Raw genomic sequence first — 22,514 nt, 5'->3', positions numbered from 1 at the left:
CATAAAGTATGAAGTAGGAGCTGAAAGTGAAAGGCCCACATGTCACCCCTAAACCTTTGGAAATGGGATTCTACTCAGTTTTTTCAACATTTCCTTCTCTAGGGGACTAAAGTCTGACTTAAACTTTTTCTTCTGAAAATATTTCACATGCCAACTGCCTGACTGAATTTCTTGTGTTTTAGTGATGGTGTTTTATTTAGAGTTATTGGGTTTCAGAAAAAAATCAGTGAAATATATTGTGGCAAATTGCTTGAACTTTGCCTAGTTACCATTTTCCTAAATGTAAACAATTTCTATTCCACATGCTCACCACTAACCCCAGTCCCTACTTTCCAAGTCTACCCCAACATTCCCTTTTCTCTTATGGAAATAGTGGGAACATTGTTTCCTTCACTACTCCGTAAATCACAGTCTTGCTCTATATAAGGGCAACAGAGGAAAGGTGAATTATCTGACTTTTGCTAGAACATGACTGATACCTATCTTGTGCAGTTTTGATGATAGAATAAATACTTGCTTTAATAAATTAGTTATACATAAGCAGAATACATTGTAATTTACTCGTCTGACTTGGCTGCTTGAACAAAGTGGCAGATGCCCTCTTGAGGTTTATTTTTATAATAGAGACAAGATGATTTCAAGTTCAAGCAGAAAATATAATTTATTAACTCACTTACCTAGAAAGTCAGGGTCCTTAAACTTGGCCAAATCCCAAGGCTAAACTGCATTGTGGGCTTCTTTCTCCCTCTCTCCAGCTCTTAGCTCTGCTTCCCCTGTGTGCTGACCTTATCCTTTATCCTTTTTTGGTTAAAAATGAGAATTTTCTGGGGAAACTGGTTGCTGATAGTCTTTAATTTACAAGTCTCCAAAGTCCTGAACACCCGCTCCTCTGTTTTTAACAGTCCATGGGAGAGGGAACTTTCAACTTCTTTCTGCTAGCATCCATGTATCAACTGCAAAGAACAACTTTGGTCCCACTGTTGTACATGCTCACTTCTGTACCAGTTACTAGTTCTAGCAGAGTGGATATTGTGGTTGAATAGACCTTTACCAAATGCTTATCCCTAAAATGGAGTGGTGAAGTACTTTAACCAACATGTACAGTAATGGGGTTTGGGAGAGGAGCAGGGCATAAGTCTCTAAAATAATGTATGGCAGCCAATCTCAGGAAAAGACTTTTCTCTGTTTGGTTCTCCTAGAACCAAAACCAGTACTTGACCAATAGTGGCATGTAATACATGTTTAGCAAATTGATTTTATTTGAATTACATTATATTTTGGCATTCATTGTTATATTGAATCATTTTAGTCAGTGTGGTGATCAAGAACATTGCTCTAGAGTGAACTGACTGGGTTTACGTGTCGGCTCCAACTCAATTTCCTCACTAACATAGAATGAGACAATAACAGTACCTCCCTTTTAGTGTCCTTTGCCTAGGGAAGTCGATGCAAGTAAAACACTTAGCAAAATCTGTGCCGTGTAGTAAGTTCTCAAAAGAATGTTACTATTATATTTGTATGTTTTCATTGTGGGGTGTGTGTGTGTGTGTGTGTATGTATATAAATAAAAATATGTATACACAGAGATGTTCCTATATGTATTTGTGTGTGTATACAAATGTGTGTACATACCTACATACACATATACTTACACACACATATTATTGTGTGAGTGAAAAACATACATATGTTAGTTAGAATCATTCAAAAGCCATGTTTGTTTCCTAGTATTAGATACTTGGCTAGATTCTATGGACACAAAGAAGAGAAATTTGTAGCCCTCAAATAACTCATGAATATATACATTATAAAAGCATATTTATACATACATATACTCATGCACACACATCCTCTAATCAAACTGGAAATCATTCCCAGAAAATATGTTTGTCATATGTTAAAAAAACAATGATAAAATGTCAGAAAAACTGGGTTCTAGACATAGTTCTTCAATACTCTTTCATATGTTGCATCCCATGACTTCTCTGGCTATTCAAAAATACTAATGGACTTAGTTAAGCAACTAAGAAAATAAATCTCTATGGAACAAATCTAAGCATTGTTACAAATGAGTTACTTGCAAATAATTTCCAGGACTGAAGAGACCATCAAAGTCATGCATTTAAACTGATAACCAAGCCTTGACTCTCCTCCCTAACCCCTGAGTCATTTAATTGGCTTTTATTAAATAAAAGGCTTGCTTACTTATTTTTCAAAACCTCCAAGAAATGAGAAACTCTAAATTACAAAAAAAAGTAATGTATCTTTTCTATTTACAGAGGCATCTTAACTATGTATGGTATGTAATTTACTAAAGACATCACCTGTGTGCCCTCCATCCAAGATTAACAAATAGAGCCCTTCATAAGGGCTGCGTGTATGCTCTTCCAAATCTCATTCTCTCCTTGTCTCCCACTACATTGCCATTTGTAATAAACATCCTCTTGGGCTCCTTATAGTTTTATCATTTTATCACATATTAGCTTTGCCTGTTTGTGAACATTGTATAAATTGAAAGCTTACTGAATATTTTCCTCTATGGCTTGCTCCTTTGTTTTGGAGATTTGTTTGTGCTGTGCATGAAGCTATAGTTCATTCATTTTCACTGCAGTTTCATTGTGTCAATTTGTTTATCTATTAAACTGTCAACCATTGTTTCCAGTTTGAGGCTGTTGCATAAAGTCTTTCCACGAATACCCTTCAATCTGTATCTTCATGCACTTATTTTCCATCAGGTAGATACTAGAAGTAGAATTTCTGTGTCATGGAGTATTTGCATTTTCAACTTTATTAGGGGAGAAAAAATGATTTCCCAAAGTGGTTCTACAAAGTTCAGCAACAAGAGGAGAGATTCCACATCTTCTGCAAACATTTCATTTAGTCAGACCTTTTGATTTTGCTGATCTTATTATTATAAAATGTAGTCTCTATTTGTTTTTAATTTATATTTCCTTCATTATTAGGTTGACACTTTTTAATAAGTTTGTCGATCATTTGAATTTATTTCTTGTTTTTTGAAGCAATTGCCAAATTTCTACCTTGTTTTATTGAGTTGCCTTTTTTATTCTCATTATTTGGGAAAGTGGGTAGAGGAAGGAGTTCTTTATATGGTCTGAACACTTGTCTTCTGTCATTTATATTAATTGAAAATATCTTCTTCCCATAGTGTTTTATATTTTTGCTTTCTTTACAGTGTCTTTTGATGAACAAAAGTTCTAATTTAATGTAGTTAGATTAATCAATTTGGGGGTATTTTGTGGGTTATTAAAAAATCTCCAAAATTTTTCTCATATTCTTTTCCAGAAGTGTTGTACTTTTGCCTTCTATTTAAGGTTTTAAATCTACACTGAACTGATTTTTCTGTACGTGCATAGGGCAATGGGAAGGAGATTGGAATCCACTTTCCTTTCCTCCCATCTTTTCTCTACTTGGCTAACCAATTGTCTCAGAATAATTTATAGTAAAATCCATCATTTGTCTGCAATGTGATTTCATTCATACATCAATTATGTTTTAGTCTACTTCGGGGCTCTGTTTTAATATCTTTCTGTCTATCCACCCCATTAACAAAATCATATTACCTTAAATATCATGGTTTTATAATGAAACTTGATATGTGGGAGAGCAAGACTTCTATCTTGCTCTGTTTCAAGAGCATCTTAGCTTTTTAAACCTTTGCTCATCCATATAAATTTTAGAGTCAGTTTTTCAAGTAGTACACACACACACACTTATAAACACACATACTTAAAGGAATTGGCATTTTTATAATGCTGCATTTTCTAATCTATGGACTCAGTACATTACTCTGTTTGGGTCTCTTTTAATCATTCTCAATAATTTTTTGTATATTTTTGTGTAGACATACTGCACTTCTTTTATTCCTGTGTGTTTGATATTTTCTGCTATATTCAATTTTTATTTTCTGTTTGATTCTAGCATTTAGAAATACAATTCTTTTTTGTATATTGACCTATATATCTAGTAACTTTGATAAACTCACCTATTAATAATTTATTATAGGTTATTTTTGACATTCTATTTGTGCAATCATATCTCCCATAAATAATGATAGTTTTGCTCTATCTATTGAGTGGGTCACATTATTGTTTTTCTTTAGTCTTTAAATATAGTAGATTATTTCAATTGATTGTGTGATGTTTCATTGTTTGAATGTGACAATATTTTGTTTGACTGTAGCACCTATTTTCATGAGTGGATTAGTCTGCAATTTTCATTTCTTTTGCTGTCCTTGATAGGTTTTGATATTAATGTTACACTTGCCTGATAAAATGAATTAAGTGTTCTTTCTTTTCACTAGATAAATTTATGTAAGATTGTAACTATATGTGACTTTTGTTTTTTGAAGCAATTGCCAAATTTTACCATTTTTTAAAATGAGTTGTCTTTTTTCTCCTCATTATTTGGGAAAGTGGGTAGAAGGAAGGAGTTCTTTTTTTTTTTTTTGTTATTTAGTTTTTATTTCATAATCATAATCTTAACTCTGCAATCCAGCTAGGCATGGGAGAGAACAAGGAAAACATGGAACCCAAAGGGAACTGCAGCGAGAGCACAAAGATTCTAGGATACTGCGAGCAAATGGGGTGGAGGGGTGCTCTCCTGAGCTACAGAAGGAATGGTCTGGTAGTTAAGATAAAACACAAGTCAAACTTATTCGAGTTGTCCACAGTCAGCAATGGTGATCTTCTTGCTGGTCTTGCCATTCCTGGACCCAAAGCGCTCCATGGCCTCCACAATATTCATGCCTTCTTTCACTTTGCCAAAGACCACATGCTTGCCATCCAACCACTCAGTCTTGGCAGTGCAGATGAAAAACTGGGAACCATTTGTGTTGGGTCCAGCATTTGCCATGGACAAGATGCCAGGACCTGTATGCTTTAGGATGAAGTTCTCATCTTCAAATTTCTCCCCATAGATGGACTTGCCACCAGTGCCATTATGGCGTGTGAAGTCACCACTCTGACACATAAACCCTGGAATAATTCTGTGAAAGCAGGAACCCTTATAACCAAATCCTTTCTCTCCAGTGCTCAGAGCACGGAAATTTTCTGCTGTCTTTGGAACCTTGTCTGCAAACAGCTCGAAGGAGACGCGGCCCAAGGGCTCGCCGTCGACGGCATGTCGAAGAACACGGTAGGGTTGACCATGGCTAGTAGTACAAGAATTTCCTCGGCGGCAGCGTCTGCGGAAGGAGTTCTTTATACGGTCTGAACACTTGTCTTCTGTCAGCTATATTAATTGAAAATATCTTCTTCCCACTCTGTCTTATATTTTCAAATTGTTGTGATTTTTTTTCACAACTCATAGAAAAATTATATAAACTTACTTATAGCTTACTCTGTGGGCAGATTTTTAATTACTGTTCCAATTTTTTCTAATTATTAAAGGAATAACCAGGTTTTCTAATTTTTAAACATTTTAGTTTTTCCGGGAATTTTCACTTATGTGAATTTTCAGATTTATTCAAATAAAATTATTGATTTTTTATATGATTTTTAATTTGCCTTTAAAAATTTTGTCTCCCTAGAGTTTTGTCAATTTAGTTTATAGTTTCAGAAAATCAACTTTCATCTTTGTTCTTCTTTTATGTTTGTAGTTTTTTTTATTATTTCCTGCTTTTTCCTGTTATATAATTTATTTTACATTTCATTTATTTTGCTGTTTCTCTTCTAATTTCTTTTTTTAAATGAGAAAAATAAAAGATATTTATTTATTTATTTATTGTATTATACTTTAAGTTCTAGGGTACATGTGCATAACGGCAGGTTTGTTACATATGTATACTTGTGCCATGTTGGTGTGCTTCACCCATCAACTCATCAGCACCCATCAACTCGTCATTTACATCAGGTATAACTCCCAGTGCAATCCCTCCCCCCTCCCCCCTCCCCATGATAGGCCCCGGTGTGTGATGCTCCCCTTCCCAAGTCCAAGTGATCTCATTGTTCAGTTCCCACCTATGAGTGAGAACATGCGGTGTTTGGTTTTCTCTTCTAACTTCTTAAGGGTTGCTTATATAATTTACTTTTTTTTCAGACTCTTTTTTTCTGTAATATATACATTTAAGGCTATACATTTGCATTAAGTGCTGCTTCCAAGCTTAGTAAGCTTAATTTTAAAAGATGTTATGTAGTATTTTCATTTCTAAATGTTTTCTAATTTTCTGTATGATTACTTCCTTGAAGCACAAGTTATTAGAAGTATGTTCCTCAAGTTCTGAACCTATAGAGCTTTTCTGATTATCTTAGTATTATTCATTTCTAGCCTAATTGCATTGCTGCCCAAGAATAAGGGTGATATATACCAATTCTTAACAATTTTACACTCTTATTTTATTATCTAGTAAACAATCACTTGTTTATAAATGTTCATCATGTACTTGGAAATAATATATAATTGTTTTATAATTTTGAAGTATGCTTTTAATACATGTTTATTAATTGTATTGTTGAAATCACCTATATCCATATTGTTTTTTTTTTTTTTTTTTGCCTATTCTCTGATTCTCTGAGAGAGCTACATTTAAATTTCCCACTATTTTTATGTATTATTAAATGTATGCAAATATAAAATTGTATATTTCTGGTTTTATTTTTATATAAAGTTATCCTCTTTATTTATAGTAATGCATTTTGCCAAATAAAGTAGTTTTTCTCATCTTAATATAACTCTAAAAATTATCTTTGTATTACTGTTGGTCTGACTTTTCCTTTTCATTCTTTTACTTTCAGCATTTGTGTTTTCTTCTAATTTTAGCTATCTCTTAAAAACAAAATATAGTTCAGTTTTATAATGTAGTTTAACAATACTTGTTTTTTAATTTAGTTCAGTTACAGTCAGTATAAAATTACTGATACATTTGACTTTAAAGCTATTATCTGTTTTTCTGCTTGATTTTTCCTGACATTTTAGGTTTATTTTTGTCCCCTTTCTTCTTTTCTTTTAGATTGAATAAGTATCCATAAATATTTTTTGTTTTCTCTACTAATTCAAAAGTGTACATTATATTTTTCTTTCAGTGTTTACCCTTATAATTACAACATAATTAATTTATCAAACAATAAAAGAAATAAGTATCTTTACTCTTCTTAAACCTTAAAACATATTTACAACATTTTATAAAGTGTATGCTATCAACATGTAGATTGATGCTTTGTTTTTACAAAGACATTATGTTTATTATTTATAAGGTTAATATATTTGTTTATATTTATTCACACTGCTACTACATTTTTTTCTTCATTTTTGCATTTCAGTGTTTCCTCTGGGCTGACTTTCTTCAGTAGAATTTTTTTTTTAGTGTGGTTCCACTGGTAGAATATTTTTGGATTTTGTTTGCCTGAAAAATACCTTCATTTCACTCTCATTTTTGAAATATATTTTCACTGGTCATACAATTATAGTATGATATTGATTTATTTCGATATATAGGCTATATCATAACACTTTTCTGGCTTTCATTGTTGCTGTAGAAAAGTCAACCCAGTCTTACTGCTGCCTCTTTGAAGCTAATCTCTCTTTTCTATATGTCTATTAATATCTTTTTCTCATTAAAGATTTACAGTTTTGCTGATGTGTGTGGATTTATTTTTATTAATCCTTCATGATAAATGAAGGATAAATTCTTGAATCTGCCTGTAGTAGGCAAAATTCTAAGATGGTCTCCAAGATTCCTGCCCTCTGGTGTATATAATCCTCTCCTCTTGAGTTTGGAAGCAACTTGTCAATCTGGTGGGATTTTATTCCTGTGATGCGGTGACAAAGAAGTTTATATGACAAAGATGAAGGATTTTTTTGAAAATGTAATTAAAGTGTTTAACCAGTTGACTTCGAGCAAGCACTTTAAAAATGAGCAGATTCAGGCCTTCCTTGAGACAAAAATTTGGAATAAGAGAAATTTTCCTGCTTTTTTTAAAGAAGCAAATAATCATGTCATGAACTTCCAGTGGAGGGGTATGTGGCAAGGACCTGAGTGTGGATTCTATAAGCTAAAAGAAAAAAGAAACACATATCTATGTCTCTCTCTCTCCCCCTCTTTCTCTCTCTCTATATATACACACACACACATATGTATATTTCATATACAGCCTTTCATACATATATACAAATACATGTACATTTCATATGTGTATATAGAGAGAGAGAGAGAGAAAGAGAGGGGGGGAGAGTGCAGGGAGGGAGGAAGAGCATGTTAGTCTTATACTGCAAAGAAAGGAATTCTGCCCACACCTCTGAACTTGGAAGAAGACCCTGAGCCTTGGGTAAGATCGAAGCCCCAGCCAACAACTTGATCGGAGCCACCTTGTGAGACCCGGAGCAAAGGACTTAGCTAAGTTGTGTACAGATTCCTTACCCACAGCAACTGCGAGATAACAAATTTGTGGTGTTTTAAGCTGGTACATCTTTGGAAATTGTTTACACAGTAATAGGAAACTAGCATGGTAGGTTAGTATTTTTCATCTCTTCTAGAAAACTCTCAGCTATTTTCTTTTCAAATACTGGCTCTGCTCTCACTGTTTTTTCTTTCAGAAATTTTAATTAAACAAATATTAGACCTTTTTTTCACTCTATTCTCTATGTCTCTAAACAGGTGTTTTCTTCTATCTCTTGGTCTTTGTGTAATGTACTCTGGAAAATTTCTTAAGGTTCCCCTTCTAGTTCACTAATTCTCCATGTGTGTCTGTTCTTCTGTTAACCTATCATTCAATCTTTAATTTTAATGATTGGGTTTTCATCTCTAGAAGTTCTAGTTATTTCTTTTTCAAAACTGCTTGTTCATATTTAGGTAAAAGTATTTCTAAAGTGTTTTCTATATTTTCCTGCTTTCATTAGAGATGCAGATATGAGGCATAAAGGAACCGTTTTTATGTTTATTCATGTATAATACTTCCTCTGGTTTCCCAATAGAAATAGCATTGACTATATTCCCCAACACACACACACACACACCGTGCACATACATACAAAATTAACTATTTTCTACAATGAAAGTCACCATTATCAGAAATTTAGTTATATCTGTGTTAGATCATTGGACATAACTAGTGATCATAACTGTGTTACAGATTCTTCATTCTGATGAAAATGTGGGGAATGTCAACCATTAAAAAGGAAGAACTATGAAGAGCCATATGTTGGTGTAAAATTCCAGGTCATGAAACTGTATGTGCTAGCAACCCCTAAGACTGCTGCCTCTTACATATATGGAGTGAAAGTTGACGTTTGGACAGAACAGAGCTCGGTGGCTGGGCTAGGGCTCTCTCCTGTGCATGTCTCTGTTTCATTCTCCTTCTAGCTTTTACAGTGTGTTCTCTAGCCTTTTTTTTTTTTTTTTTCTTTCCCCGAGATGGAGTCTTGCTCTGTCGCCCAGAGCTGGAATGCAATGGCGCAATCTCGGCTCACTGCAACCTCCGCCTACCAGGTTCAAGCAGTTCTCCTGCCTAGCTTCCCAAGTAGCTGGGATTACAGGTGCATGCCACCACGCCCGGCTAATTTCTGTATTTTTAGTAGAGGTGGGGTTTCGCCATGTTGGTCAGGCTGGTCTCGATCTCCTGACATCGTGATCCAATCGCCTTGGCCTCCCAAAGTGCTGGGACTATGGGCGTGAGCCACCATACCCAGCCTTCTCTAGTCTTTATGAGCTCATTCGTGAATAAGCTTTATAGCATTTCCTATACAGAGAAGAATTGGAAGAAATTACTTATAACAAAGTCAGTGTTTTCATAGTGATAAAATCAACTGGGAAATTGCATTTATAGAAACTTATATTGACCTGACTGCTAAAAAACATAATGCCTGAGTCTATGAGTAAAGTCACCTAATTATCTTTTATATACATCCTCACCCCAGTTTGGAGTTCTTTATGATGGATGTTGCCTTTTCCTTTCATCGGGACAAAGCTCAGCCAGGCTGATCAGAATACGAGAGGAAAGGGTAAAGGGTGGGAAGGGCACCAGTCAGGAAATCCAGTCACCATCGCACCACTGACTCAGAGATGTTTGCTGGTCTCACCCCTACTCTATTCCTAGTTTCTTTATCTGAAAAATTTAAGTAATTTGAGCAGTCTAAATTCTAGGATTCTAGATATAGCTGTGAAATTTCAACAGCTATAGAAAAGGAAATTATTTTTTAATTTCCTTCATCTCTGCTATTTCATTCCCTTCTTCTTTGCCTTACAAACATTTTTTATTATGTTTTAAATTATTGGGGGCGGGAATCTCTTATACATTTTGATGGATTTGTCCTGGTTTTGCTTGTTTTTCTACACGTGCCAACCAGTGTAATTATTTAATACTTATTGAATGATCATGGGCATAGCTGGTAAGCTTTTTGTTACTATTTTTATTTGGCATTGCCATTTGAACCACCTATAAAAAACAGTACATTGCAATTTAGGATTTTACAAACACAGACTTATTTCTTTTCCAAGTTTTAAGATTTATTTTTAAGAAAATATTTCCATGTCAATTATAATATTTCCTTGTTACCAGTAACAAATAATCAACTATTTCCCCCATTTTAGAATAAAACAAACCATACCAATCTCAGGTCAAATTCTGTTAAAGGGAGGAACAAAAATATCATATATAATGGCTCTTTTAGGCAGACAGGATATCAGTAAATAAACTGTTGCTCTAGGTTTGGTAATGTCACCTTATTGACCTGACAGAATTCCCATAATTCTGGAAGAACAACAATTTCTTCCACACATGGGAACAAGAAGAAAATAGGGCAAATGTAAGTTCACCTGAGGATGAAAGTCATCACAAATTTGAGTCCTAGTTATTACTCTTCAATTTCTCACTCATGCATAAGCATAGAAAATAAATAGATAAGTGCTTCCCAAACAACTTAAATGAAGGGACCTGAGGGCATGAGCTCACCTAAATTCTAGGTCACAGAAATGCTGACCTAGTCACCTGTCACCAACTTTCTACAAAAAAAGTCCCATTGTAATTTTCTAATGACTCCTTACTGACTTTAAAATGTGAATGTACCTTCCTAATACTGACCTTCTCCTAGAGACTGATAATCAGATTCAGGAAGTCTAATATTCCTTTCTGTATGAGCATAAGAAGCTTATCTTTTTATGACCCGTAAAGAAACCAATGTAGTTCAAATTCTCCTAAACAATTAAAAGTATACTGCACCAACTCCTCATGCCAAGGCTAAATGTCAGCAAAGACTGTAGTTAGTAAATGTTTTCATTACAAAATAAAATTTTATTAATCTCTTTCGCATAATACATTGACTTTTTACACTTCTAAATTGAATCTTCATTTTGCAGTACCAAGAATGAAAGTAATTGTCTGCTTGCTATTGCTATATTTAAAAAAAAAAAAGAAATATAGGGAAATATTTGCTTTAAATGTATAAATCCTGTAAATCCTATTTATTTCCCATTGACTATTGGCACGTAAACAGTTAAATTGTTTGACCAAAAACAAAAAAAAAAAATTTATTTGGCAACCTCTCCTGGGGTTTCCCTCTTCCTTGCTACTATTATAGTGGATTATTTTTCAGTTTTGTTCTCTTTTCATTTACAGCTTGATTTAATGAAATCTTAAAAAGGGTAGTTAGTTTTCTAATGCAATCCAGATGAAAATAGTAGTGTAATTATTACCACCTTCAAATTCGTTCTGGCTTCAACTTTTTTTGTCTTTATAATTTGGTACTTTCAAATAAAATTTTAATTATGCATAAAATTAATAAAGGGTGATTTATATTACCATTGTGACTGCTTGTCTGGTAATAAATGGAAGACTGAATCCTTGACAGAATTTTTATAACATGAAAAATAATTAAATGGCCATATCATTATTATCAAGGAGGAGTTATTAAAGTACAGTGTATTGCCTCTTACACAAAAGCATTTTGCTCAGCAATTTGAAAATGAAAAGTGGAAAGAGTAGTACACGGGGAATTGGGTTCCTAGGCTTTATGCATTAAGATATACAGTCACAGCACCTGTATAGGTATATGATTTAAAATATAATGGGCAAAGTATTGTGCAAGAAAAAATAAGTAACAGCTCCTTCCCACAGGAGGCTGTGCTTGAATGCTGAAGTAACATCAACACACACGTGTAAAGGAGAAGCCTGTGAGACTGGATTAGGCAAAAAAAAAAGTCCATTTCTCTAGGAATTTCAGACTAATGAAAAAATGGACTCTGTTCAAAGGAATATGAGTTGGTAAGCTGCAACATCACCATATCTGTAGTAGTGTCAATATTTACATTTTATTCAAATACAACGGTCACTACTTTTTCTTTTATTTCTTGTCATTGTTCTGTTATGCGTAGAATAAAGAATTTTAAAACCACAAATTTAAAGGATACATTTCAATTTTTAAACATTTTGTCATATGTGTAATCATATATTACCTATTCTGTTTTAACCTTTTATAAGAAAGAGGTAATATGAAAAACTCCATGTTAAATCAAACTTCTATTACTTGTTTGAAATTTTGGTATCTAGTCCATGGTGTCATTCATTTGTTCATTCACGCACTAAATGTATGTTGAGCACTTAACTAAATATTAGGAACACTTAATAGGTTTACATTGATTTACTTCACTTGATTTAAATAGCAATCAGCCAGCTACCCAGTAACTTGTGTTGAGCAGTAACGGCATAGAAAATCTCAGCCCATCTGTGGTTGCTTAAAAACTTGAAAGCACAGTTGGCATTTACTTTTTACTTGGAGGACAGCACTAGAGAGTTCAGAAGATCCCCACTTCATCCAGTTTTTAAAATATGCCAAAGAAAGAACAAGTCAATGGAAAAGTACTACAATATTTATGGAGGGGATAAAGTGAAAGTATTTGGTAAAAAGTACTCTTTGCAGATATGAGTCTGCTGAGAAACTTATTTTTTAAAGAATTTCTCCAAGTTGTTAATTCTAAGGTTTCTGCCTCTGCTAGATCATTTTTATTCTGTGTCTACTCACCTCCCCCCTACCCCCGATTGATCATCCCAGGCCCATTTGGTAGGGCTGCAGGAAAAGCACCTAAGCTGTGCGGCAACTGGTAGAGGAGAAAGAATTGGATCCTCCAATTCCTGCTAGAGGAGACCTGAGACTCTCACTTACACAGTCCTCCTCTAAACCTTCTCTCAATTATCTCCACTTTGACCACCCCTCAATCCAACGAAGGTGGTCTCAGCCTAGTCTGCTTCCACGTACAGCATCTGAGGCTAGAATTCCAGGCATTCTGGAAGTTGTTGTTAGCCTAATTTTACATGAAAGAAGATGTTGGTGGGGTAGGAGAGAAATGTCTTTCTCACACATTTTCCCAAAGTTCTTTCTTTCTCTCCCTCCCCAGCAGGGAGAGGAAAGGGAACTGTGCACACATCACAGGAAGGGTGCCAGTTATACTTCATTTATTTTATTCTGCTTGGTTTTGTTTAAGCTTTTCTGGCCTAGGCAAAAAGTTAGCTAATTTTGCTTCACTAAGCCAGTGTATGTTATAGGGGACATTTGGGCCTCCATGTTTATTTAGAGCTCTTCATTTTGGATGTGAGGCCTGAACTTACTGAGTTCGTGCTTACAGATTCAATAATTAATTAATTATTGCCAATTATTGCCAACTAATGACCAATAATTAATTCGGGGATCTTAAAAAAAAAGCTAGAGAAGATATACATACACACACACACAGAGGCATACACCATCAGGTAGATTAGGTACAATAAAATAACAAAGAAAACAATTCAAAGAAAGGAAGAAATTCCAGAAAAGAGAAAAAACATATTTCATGGGTATGGAAGTTGAGATCAGCTCTGTGCCTGAGAGCTGAAGTGGAGAAGGAATAAAGGTTTGGGGAAAAGCAGAGACTGAGAATCATACACCTATTATTGGTGAGTTATTTATCAACAATCTGTTATGAATTAGTTGTGTATCTTTGGGGAAAATATTGCTCTGCTTTCAATTTTCTTGTTTTTTTTAAAAAGATAAGATAACCTTTCAGATATTTCCTAGCCTTACTAATAGTGATAATAATAATTTCTAATAGCAGTTGTTATTCATTGAGAATCTACTATGTTATCTGAAATAATTCTCTCAAGCAGTAATCATCATCCTAACAGAAGATGGCTCAGAGCTGTCCGGTGCTTATACACAGTCCTACGTTGTACCTACAAAATATTTTTATGAGATGCAAAAAGAGAAATGATAAAAACTATTAATTAACAATACATGAATAATTTCCACATTTGTAATTTGTTGCCTAATCTAATCATAATAAATTATTATTTATGGGCCTATTGTATAGTAAATGATAAAGTAGTATACCAAAAAGCACTGGGCTGGGAACAAGGGACCTGCCCAGGAACGCGGGGGCTGTTCATTACACCCCTGTGGGCCATTTTCACCATCTCTGAACTAGACCTGGGTTTCAGAATACAGATGACAAGTTTGGGGGTCTGTGACACTCCAGATATTATATATAAAATTGTAAGATGTGTATACTTATGTAGATATATCCAACATTCTGGGGATAGGGCTCCAAACTTTCACTAATGTCTAGAACAATGGTTTTTAATCAATAAAATTTTAGCATCGTGATTCTGGATGATATTGAAGTAATTTTCAAGCTCTGACTTGCATGGCTGGATATGCAAAGTGAACGTATCTTGCTCTGAGCTTTGCTTTCTATTTGTGAGGTTCATTCTGAGAGGCATATCTCTTTCACCCCCTCTTTCCATGAGTGGTCCACCTGAGCACCTAAGTCCTTCCACAGAAACTCTTTAAAATGCCCCCTGAACTCTCTTAAAAGGACCTCAGATCAAAAATGCAAACAAACAAATCAAAATATGTATTCTAGAAGGAAGAGTACATCAACATAAAACAGCCTAGCTCTTGCTTTATAATGAGAAAATGAACCAGAAACACAGTTTTAAGAAACTGATTATACGAATCATAATGAACCATAGTACCTACTTCCATTTTCTATTATTTTTCTTTTTCTTTTTCTTTTTTTTTTTTTTTTGAGACGGAGTCTCACTCTATTGCACAGGCTGGAGTACAGTCGCCCAGTCTTGGCTCACTGTAGCCTCCATCTCCCGGGTTCAAAAGATTCTTGTCCTTTGGCCTCCCGAGTAGCTGGGATTACAAGGGAGCACCAACACGTCCTGCTAATTTTTTGTATTTTTAGTAGAGACGGGGATCTTACCACGTTGCCAAGACTGGTCGTGAGCTCCTGAACTCAGGCAATCCGCCAACCTCAGCCTCCCAAAGTGCTAGGATTACAGGCGTGAGCCACCGCACCTGGCCCTACTTCCATTTTCTAAAAAGACTTACTGGCCTGGTGTGGTGGCTCACGCCTGTAATCCCAGCACTTTGGGAGGCTGAGGCGGCCGGATCACCTGAGGTCAGGAGTCCAAGACAAGCCTGGCCAACATCGCAAAACCCCGTCTCTACTACAAAAAGTAGCCGAGCCTGGTGGTAGGGGCCTGTAATCCTAGCTACTTGAGAGGCTGAGGCAGGAGAATCGCTTGAACCCGGGAGGCGGAGGTTGCAGTGAGCTGAGATGGCGCCACTGCACTCCAGGCTGGGCAACAAAGCAAGACTCCAGGTCTCAAAAAAAAAAAAAAAAAAAAAAAAAGACTTATTGATGAGTGCAACCTCCAAAATGGAGAAGTAGCATACCTAGCATATTTGAAAACCACAGCAAATCATTTTTAAACAAACCCTGCTCTGTATGGCAAAGTGATTTCAGTAACAAAATAGAAAAATATTTATCTATAACAACAGAAAGTAATTAATTAAATATTAAGTCCTAAAAACAAAAAGGTTATGGATTAACACTACTTTATTATGTTAATGTCTTTTTTGAAAGATAAGAGGGAGGCACAAGGAAAATACTTCCAAAGGAGTGAAATCTGCAAGGATCAGATAATAATTTGCATGTAAAATGACAGAATTGAAGAAAGGCACATTCTATTTGTTCTTTATGATCCCTGTGATATCTTTGATCATTTCCAATCTACTGTTTAAACGCAGAAATAAGTAGCAGCACAGGGGTTGGAGACATGAACTAAGTCTGAATCAAGTTTGAGTCATTAGATCCCTGTCAAACTTACTCTTGAATTAGAGGTGTAGCTGAGTCTTGGAGGAGCAGTGTATTAATTAGGAGTCTTCTAAACTAACTACTATGTAGAATACAGTTTTTATTAAGTGATAAGTAATAAAGTGTGCTCATATGAACTTTGCAGATATATTAGTATACTCAATTTTAGCTATAACAATTGTTTGAACATCAACCAAAAAACTATTTTTCCACTGCAGTTATTTTATCACTGACAAGGCTTAGCATTGATGATGCATGGTGAACATTCAAAAACAGTCCCACTTTTAGTTGGCTTGGTTATTGTTTTAAAACTCACTAGAGTCATGGCCTATCCTCTGTTATGTCTATACCCAGTATGGACCACTGCCTGACCTTGATATGCCATTGGGGCAGGAGGAATAAAGCACTTTTAATTCTTCAAAATAAATGACCTTTTCCCTTAAAAAAAAAAAAAAAAGAACGTATGACCAATTCTGTTACCAGACCATCTTCTTGCTGTCTAGGATGCTGGCTTTAGGAAGACTTTTCCAAAAGCATGATCTATGAAAAGCATTTTAATGACTATATGGTGAATAACCTCTAAGATGTTAAACTGGATGATTTTTGTAGCAGATAAAAAATTCTTTCTGTTTGCGAAGGTATCAGATGTAAGTCAAGCTATGCCAGTCACTATCCCTGCAGTTTCTCTAAGCCACAACATCTCTATCTAGCTGTAGAAGGAAAATTATGCTTCTTGTCATTACCTTTTTGGAGTAAAGTTAGAGTAAAATATGTATCCGGTGCTGAACACTCTCTTCTGTTCCACTGAGTTGGCTCAGTATGGAAGATTAGGTGAGAACATGAGGGAGAGGGAACAATCCCGGCAGTAGAGTTTAAAGACAGCAGAGAACAGCTTCTTTAATAGAAACTGTACAACCTGACACTAGTTATGTTTTCATTAAATTTGTGTCAAGTAATTTAGTATTGCTCCAGCATTTAAGTCAAAATATATTACTGTGATTTGTGCTAAGATAGTTTTGCCTCTGCCCACACCAACCTTTCTTACAAACTAGAATTTCTACCATGGCATCAGACACTGGAACATAGCTCTTACTCTGATACTTTGAAAAAAGACCTTTTCAAGTTTTTCTTTGAAGTAGGTTAATAACTGAAGAAATTTGTAGGTTTGGAAAGTCTGTGGTATTCAGCTGCTTGCTTATTTTTGTAATGGTCACCTAGTAAAAGCATACCCTAAAATATTTGGAATGTTTTAATAGTTTCAATTAATTAGACTCTGTATAATCAAGAGGGGAGTAATGCAAACAACAGACATGTGTAAATTTAAAACATAGATTGCTCCAAGCTTTGTTTGTGTGAGGAACTTTACTTTAAGATGGTCTATTTTGGCCGGGCGCGGTGGCTCAAGCCTGTAATCCCAGCACTTTGGGAGGCCGAGACAGGCGGATCACGAGGTCAGGAGATCGAGACCATCCTGGCTAACATGGTGAAACCCCGTCTCTACTAAAAAAAAATACAAAAAACTAGCTGGGCGAGGTGGCGGGCGCCTGTGGTCCCAGCAACTCGGCAGGCTGAGGCAGGAGAATGGCGTAAACCCGGGAGGTGGAGCTTGCAGTGAGCTGAGATCCGGCCACTGCACTCCAGCCTGGGCGACAGAGCGAGACTCCGTCTCAAAAAAAAAAAAAAAGATGGTCTATTTTGTCTGCAGAAAATATGAGTTACGTGCAGAAAGTTTTCCAAGAGCAAAGAGTTTAGGGACTATTGAGTTTTTTAAGGCTAGCCGATTTTTTTCCCCATCTAGTGCTACTCAAAGCCTTCAATATGCTAATTCAGATTCAATATGCTAATCACAACCAGGAGGGGGATATGGTATGATGACATGTTTCCAAATTTACTACAGAATTTTTTCATGGGGTGTCTTCTGGAACTTAGTATTCCATATAACCTACTTAAGAAATGTTTCTATGTCTTTACTATGTCTCAGATGGAACCCATGGGAAAATTGCATGTTTCCACCTCTAAGATCTCTTTGTTTCCCGTCATCAAATTCCACATCTTCTGCTTAGAAACTTGTGTCCCACATTTTCTTGCTACCAGCAAAGGAAACAACCATAATCTTCCCAGTTGAATTGGAGAGTCTCTAAAGTGTTCCCTAAGGAAATGTGATGCTATGGGAAGTACATGAACTTGAAATAACATTTAAATGCCTCAAATGGTGCTTGCTGTAGATACACAGTAAACATCAATTTGTTTCCTTCTCCAATTATCTTTGAAACATGGAGATTTCTTGTTAAATTTGCTTCAGAGTAGATATTGAGTACAAGCCTACAATCTCACTAAATGCTATTTGTTATTTAGTTACTGTGATGTAGTGAGCATGTGATGTGGAGTCCACCTTAGATGAAAAACTGTTAACATAATTTAGCAATAAGACACTCTTATCTACAAGACAAAAATAATCAGTGGACCTATGTTAGCCAGTAAGACCCATGGGATCTATCAGCCCTAGCTAAAGAGAGTGACTCACAAGAAAGACTTTGAAATAATAATAGCATTTGATTTAGATGTCAATCTCTTGCATTATATAATTATACAAAGTCAATTTGAAGCTAATACATTTATGAGAAAATCATACTATTTAAAACTTATGAGTGACTTACTTGATTTCATGCCAGAGCATTATGTCTCTAGCTTCTACTCACAATCTAAGCTAAGTCGTTTTGATGTGTGTGGCCTTTGAATTTGTTCCAAATTTTAAGATGTGTGCCATTTAATTTTAGGACAGGACAGAAGTGGAAACTGTTGAGAGGGAAGGAAGTTACATTCATTTCCTTTGTATGAGGAGTAGATGTGCTCTCTTGTTTAATCCTAACATCAGTGGTATGGAGGGCTTATTAATATCTCACTTTTACAAATAAATTTGGGCTCACAGAGCAGAAGTAAAATGCCCAAGGTTGCATAGTTATTAAGTCTGGACAGAGTCAGGATTGTGAACCCAGATTTACCGGGTTCCAAAGTTCACATCTTTTCCATCACTAACGGTGTTGCAGCAACATTAAGATTTTGTTTAACAGGATATTTTTCAGGAACAGGAAAATTTGCAAAAATTAAAAAAAAAATTTTAATATTTTAAAAATTTAATAGTAAGTTTTCAAGTGCATTTAAAACAAATCAGTTAGAAAAAATGTAATTTTCCATGTGATCCTGAAGTAACACTATTGATACTAAACAAGAGATTCATGCATTCTTCTTACTTGTGATGGTTATTTTATGTGTCAACTTGACTGGGCCATTGGGTGTCCAAACATTTGATCAAACAGTATTCTGAGTGTGTCTGTGAACATGTTTCTGGATGTGAGTTAACCCTTGAATCAGTAGATTGAGTAAAGCAGATCGTTCTTCCTAATGTTGGTAGCCCTCACCCAATTAACCAAAGACCTGACAGAATAAAAGCCTTAAGTAAGAAAAAATTCCTCCTGCCTCTGACCACTTTGAGTTGAGACATCTGTCTTTTGCTGCCTTTGAAATCAAACAAAAATACTGGCTCTTTTGAGTCTTGAGCCTGCCTGCTTTTTAACTGGAACATATACCATTGTCTCTTCTGGCTCTCAGGACTTTGGACTTAGACAGGAACTACAATATGAGCTTTCCTGGTCTCCAGCTTGCAAGCTGCAGATCTCAGAACTTCTCTGCCTCCATAATCACATGAGCCAATTCCTTGTCATACATCACGGCGTATATATATATATGTGTGTGTGTATATACATATGCACACACATATATAAAAAGTATATATATACACACACATCTGACTATACATATATATATACACAGAGACACATATATGTATATATCCTATAGGATCTGTTTCTTTGGAGAACTCTGGATAATCTGGAGAATACATTAAGTAAGGTAATTTCTGTGGGAAATATAAATAAAAAGTATGATTTATTCTTGCCAGCAGCTTAGTATTATCACTGTGTGACTATTTAAATTATTTCCATTATAATCTGTCTTACAGAGAAGTTTCATATTTTGTGATTTTTATTTGCTTTCCTGTCAGGGAAAATGCTTGTTTCTGGGGTGTATCCAAGCTCTGTCACTTTTTCAGATATATGGAGGCACAGAGTTCACTAAAATTTGCTTTCCCTGAAAAGGCCCGTCTGTCCTGTACTAGGAACTTGAAGTATCTTTAGAGTAATGGTTCTAAACTTGGGAAATCTCAGTCCTTGTTGGCAGCTCTGGAACCTCTTACCATGAACACACACGCAGACACACACACACCACACATACACACACACATGGATGCACATGTGCACACTCACATAAGTTTGCATCAATTTTAGTTTTAAAACCCTTTTTCTGACATCCCTATGAAAATCTCTAACGTTTTCTCCAGGAAACAACTGAAAAGAGTTACAGGAGTCAGTGAAAAGCCGACTCAGAAATGAGTGCTTATGGATTACAAATTAGAAAACAAAAGAGAAAAGAATGAAGACCAAGGGAAGACCTGAGATCTGCTGGGGGTTGGGGGGGCGGCGAACATTTTCTGTTAGGCAATTATCATTTCACTCAACAAACTTACCAAACACTAAATATGTGTAAGACACTTTGGAATGCATGGAGATAAATCAAACAAAATTTGCCCTCATGATTTCACAATCAACAAGGGAAAAGTTTGCTTGTACATATGAATCTAAAAACTGGTAGGTGTTATAACAGATGTTTGAGTAAAATGATATAGGGCTGAGAGAGGATATTATCATCTGGGGTGATCTGGAAAGCCTTCCTGGAAGTGGCAGCATTGGAAGATGATGTTGAAGGATGAGTAGACCTTGGCAACTGGAGATGTGCATTATGCTCCAGGCAGAAAGAATAGGATAAACAAAGTCATGGAGGAAAGATATGTGCAGACACGTGTGACAGCATGGCTGGGCTAGAGATCAGGCATGGGGTCATTGTAGGTATTGTGGGAAGCTTTGGTAAAAATAAGAAGGAGTTTTACCTTTCATTAGTCTTCTTGAGCCTTAGAAAGATTTAGAGCAAAGTTACCTGAAGAGACATGTCCTTTTGAAAGAGTGATCTGACAGAGGTGTAGTCTAGATTGAAGCAATGACAGACTGGAATAGTGAAAAACCTGCGGGGAAGTTAACTTGATAACTCAAATGGAATAAAAGAGAAACAAAAGGAATGCATTGCAAAGGTTTGTTGTTTCTGTAATGCTCTTCTAAGGCTGTTTTGAAAAGAACTTGGGCTAACATTTTGATGGCAAAACCACCACTGAGGCATGTTTGCAACAGCATTGCCAGTTCATGGGGTGGATGGGGATTACTGGGACTTCTCAGCCACTAACACCTGAAGGTGTGAAAACACTCAAGATGTCCAAGTAGAAAGAATGAAGTTTAGAGACATAAAACAAATGTGGACACAGAAACCTTGTCAATACTCTTTAACCAGAGGAGCTCTTGGTCAGAGACTTGTAGTCTCGGGGTTAAAGGAAATAAGTATCAACTAACCATCAGAAGTGAGATATACACACTGTGTATTGTGTGGCCAGAGGTTTTAGATGATAGAATTGGGCCGCCTGTGTTCTTGCTGATTCCCTCACATTTTGAGAACGAACACACATTTTGGAAAAGCAATCCACAAACACTGCCCACAGTGACTTTACTTAAGTATCCTTCCCTCCGGCTGATGTGTGATTTCATTATCTCACATATTTGATGTTTTCTGATTGAAGGTGAGCAAAGTACAAGCTATTTGTAGCTTGTTATGTAAAACGCTTGCTAATGAAAAAGCACAGCAGATTTAAATTTACTTAATGTTCATTCTCACTTTTTTTGTGTGTGTGTGCCTTCACATAGCATTTCCCTTTCTTCTGTAATTTTTTTTTTTTTTTTTTGAGATGGAGCCTCGCTCTGTCGCCCAGGCTGGAGTGCAATGGCGCGATCTCCACTCACTGCAACCTCCGCCTCCCAGGTTCACACCATTCTCCTGCCTCAGCCTCCCAAGTAGCTGGGACTACCGGTGTCCCCCATCATGCCTGGCTAATTTTTTTTTCTGGAGTTTTAGAAGAGACAGGGTTTCACCGTGTTAGCCAGGATGGTCTCGATCTCCTGACCTCATGATCCGCCCACCTTGGTCTCCCAAAGTGCTGGGATTACAGGCGTGAGCCACTGTGCCTGGCCTCTTTTATCATATTTTTGAATCTCAGAAAAATATTTTTCTCTGAATTTAAGAACCTATTTCCAGTGATCTGAAAGTTTTATTATAAGAAATAAAAAGGAGAGACAAAAATTATGTACAAGATCCAAAAAGAAGTTTGTTTAGTGAATCAGAAACTAATTGAGGTAAATAGAAAGCATCTAAAATAAAATCAGCATTTTTATAGCATGTACAATGCTGTACATATTTCTGACACTTTGAAAAA

At 35.8% G+C, this 22,514-nt stretch overlaps 1 pseudogene across 1 annotated transcript; it reads right to left on the bottom strand.

Annotated features, from left to right (window-relative positions):
* Positions 1 to 4,503: 4,503 nt before the first annotated feature.
* LOC111524457 lies at positions 4,504 to 5,198 on the bottom strand (annotated as a pseudogene). The gene has a single exon (XR_002725795.3). The product of XR_002725795.3 is annotated as a peptidyl-prolyl cis-trans isomerase A pseudogene (transcript).
* Between the last annotated feature and the right edge of the window lie 17,316 nt (positions 5,199 to 22,514).

This window comes from Piliocolobus tephrosceles, chromosome 6 (assembly GCF_002776525.5).
Source record: "Piliocolobus tephrosceles isolate RC106 chromosome 6, ASM277652v3, whole genome shotgun sequence".
NCBI lineage: Eukaryota > Metazoa > Chordata > Mammalia > Primates > Cercopithecidae > Piliocolobus > Piliocolobus tephrosceles.
Note: the sequence above shows the minus strand (reverse complement) of the source record. Positions and strands in the feature narration are given on the sequence as shown.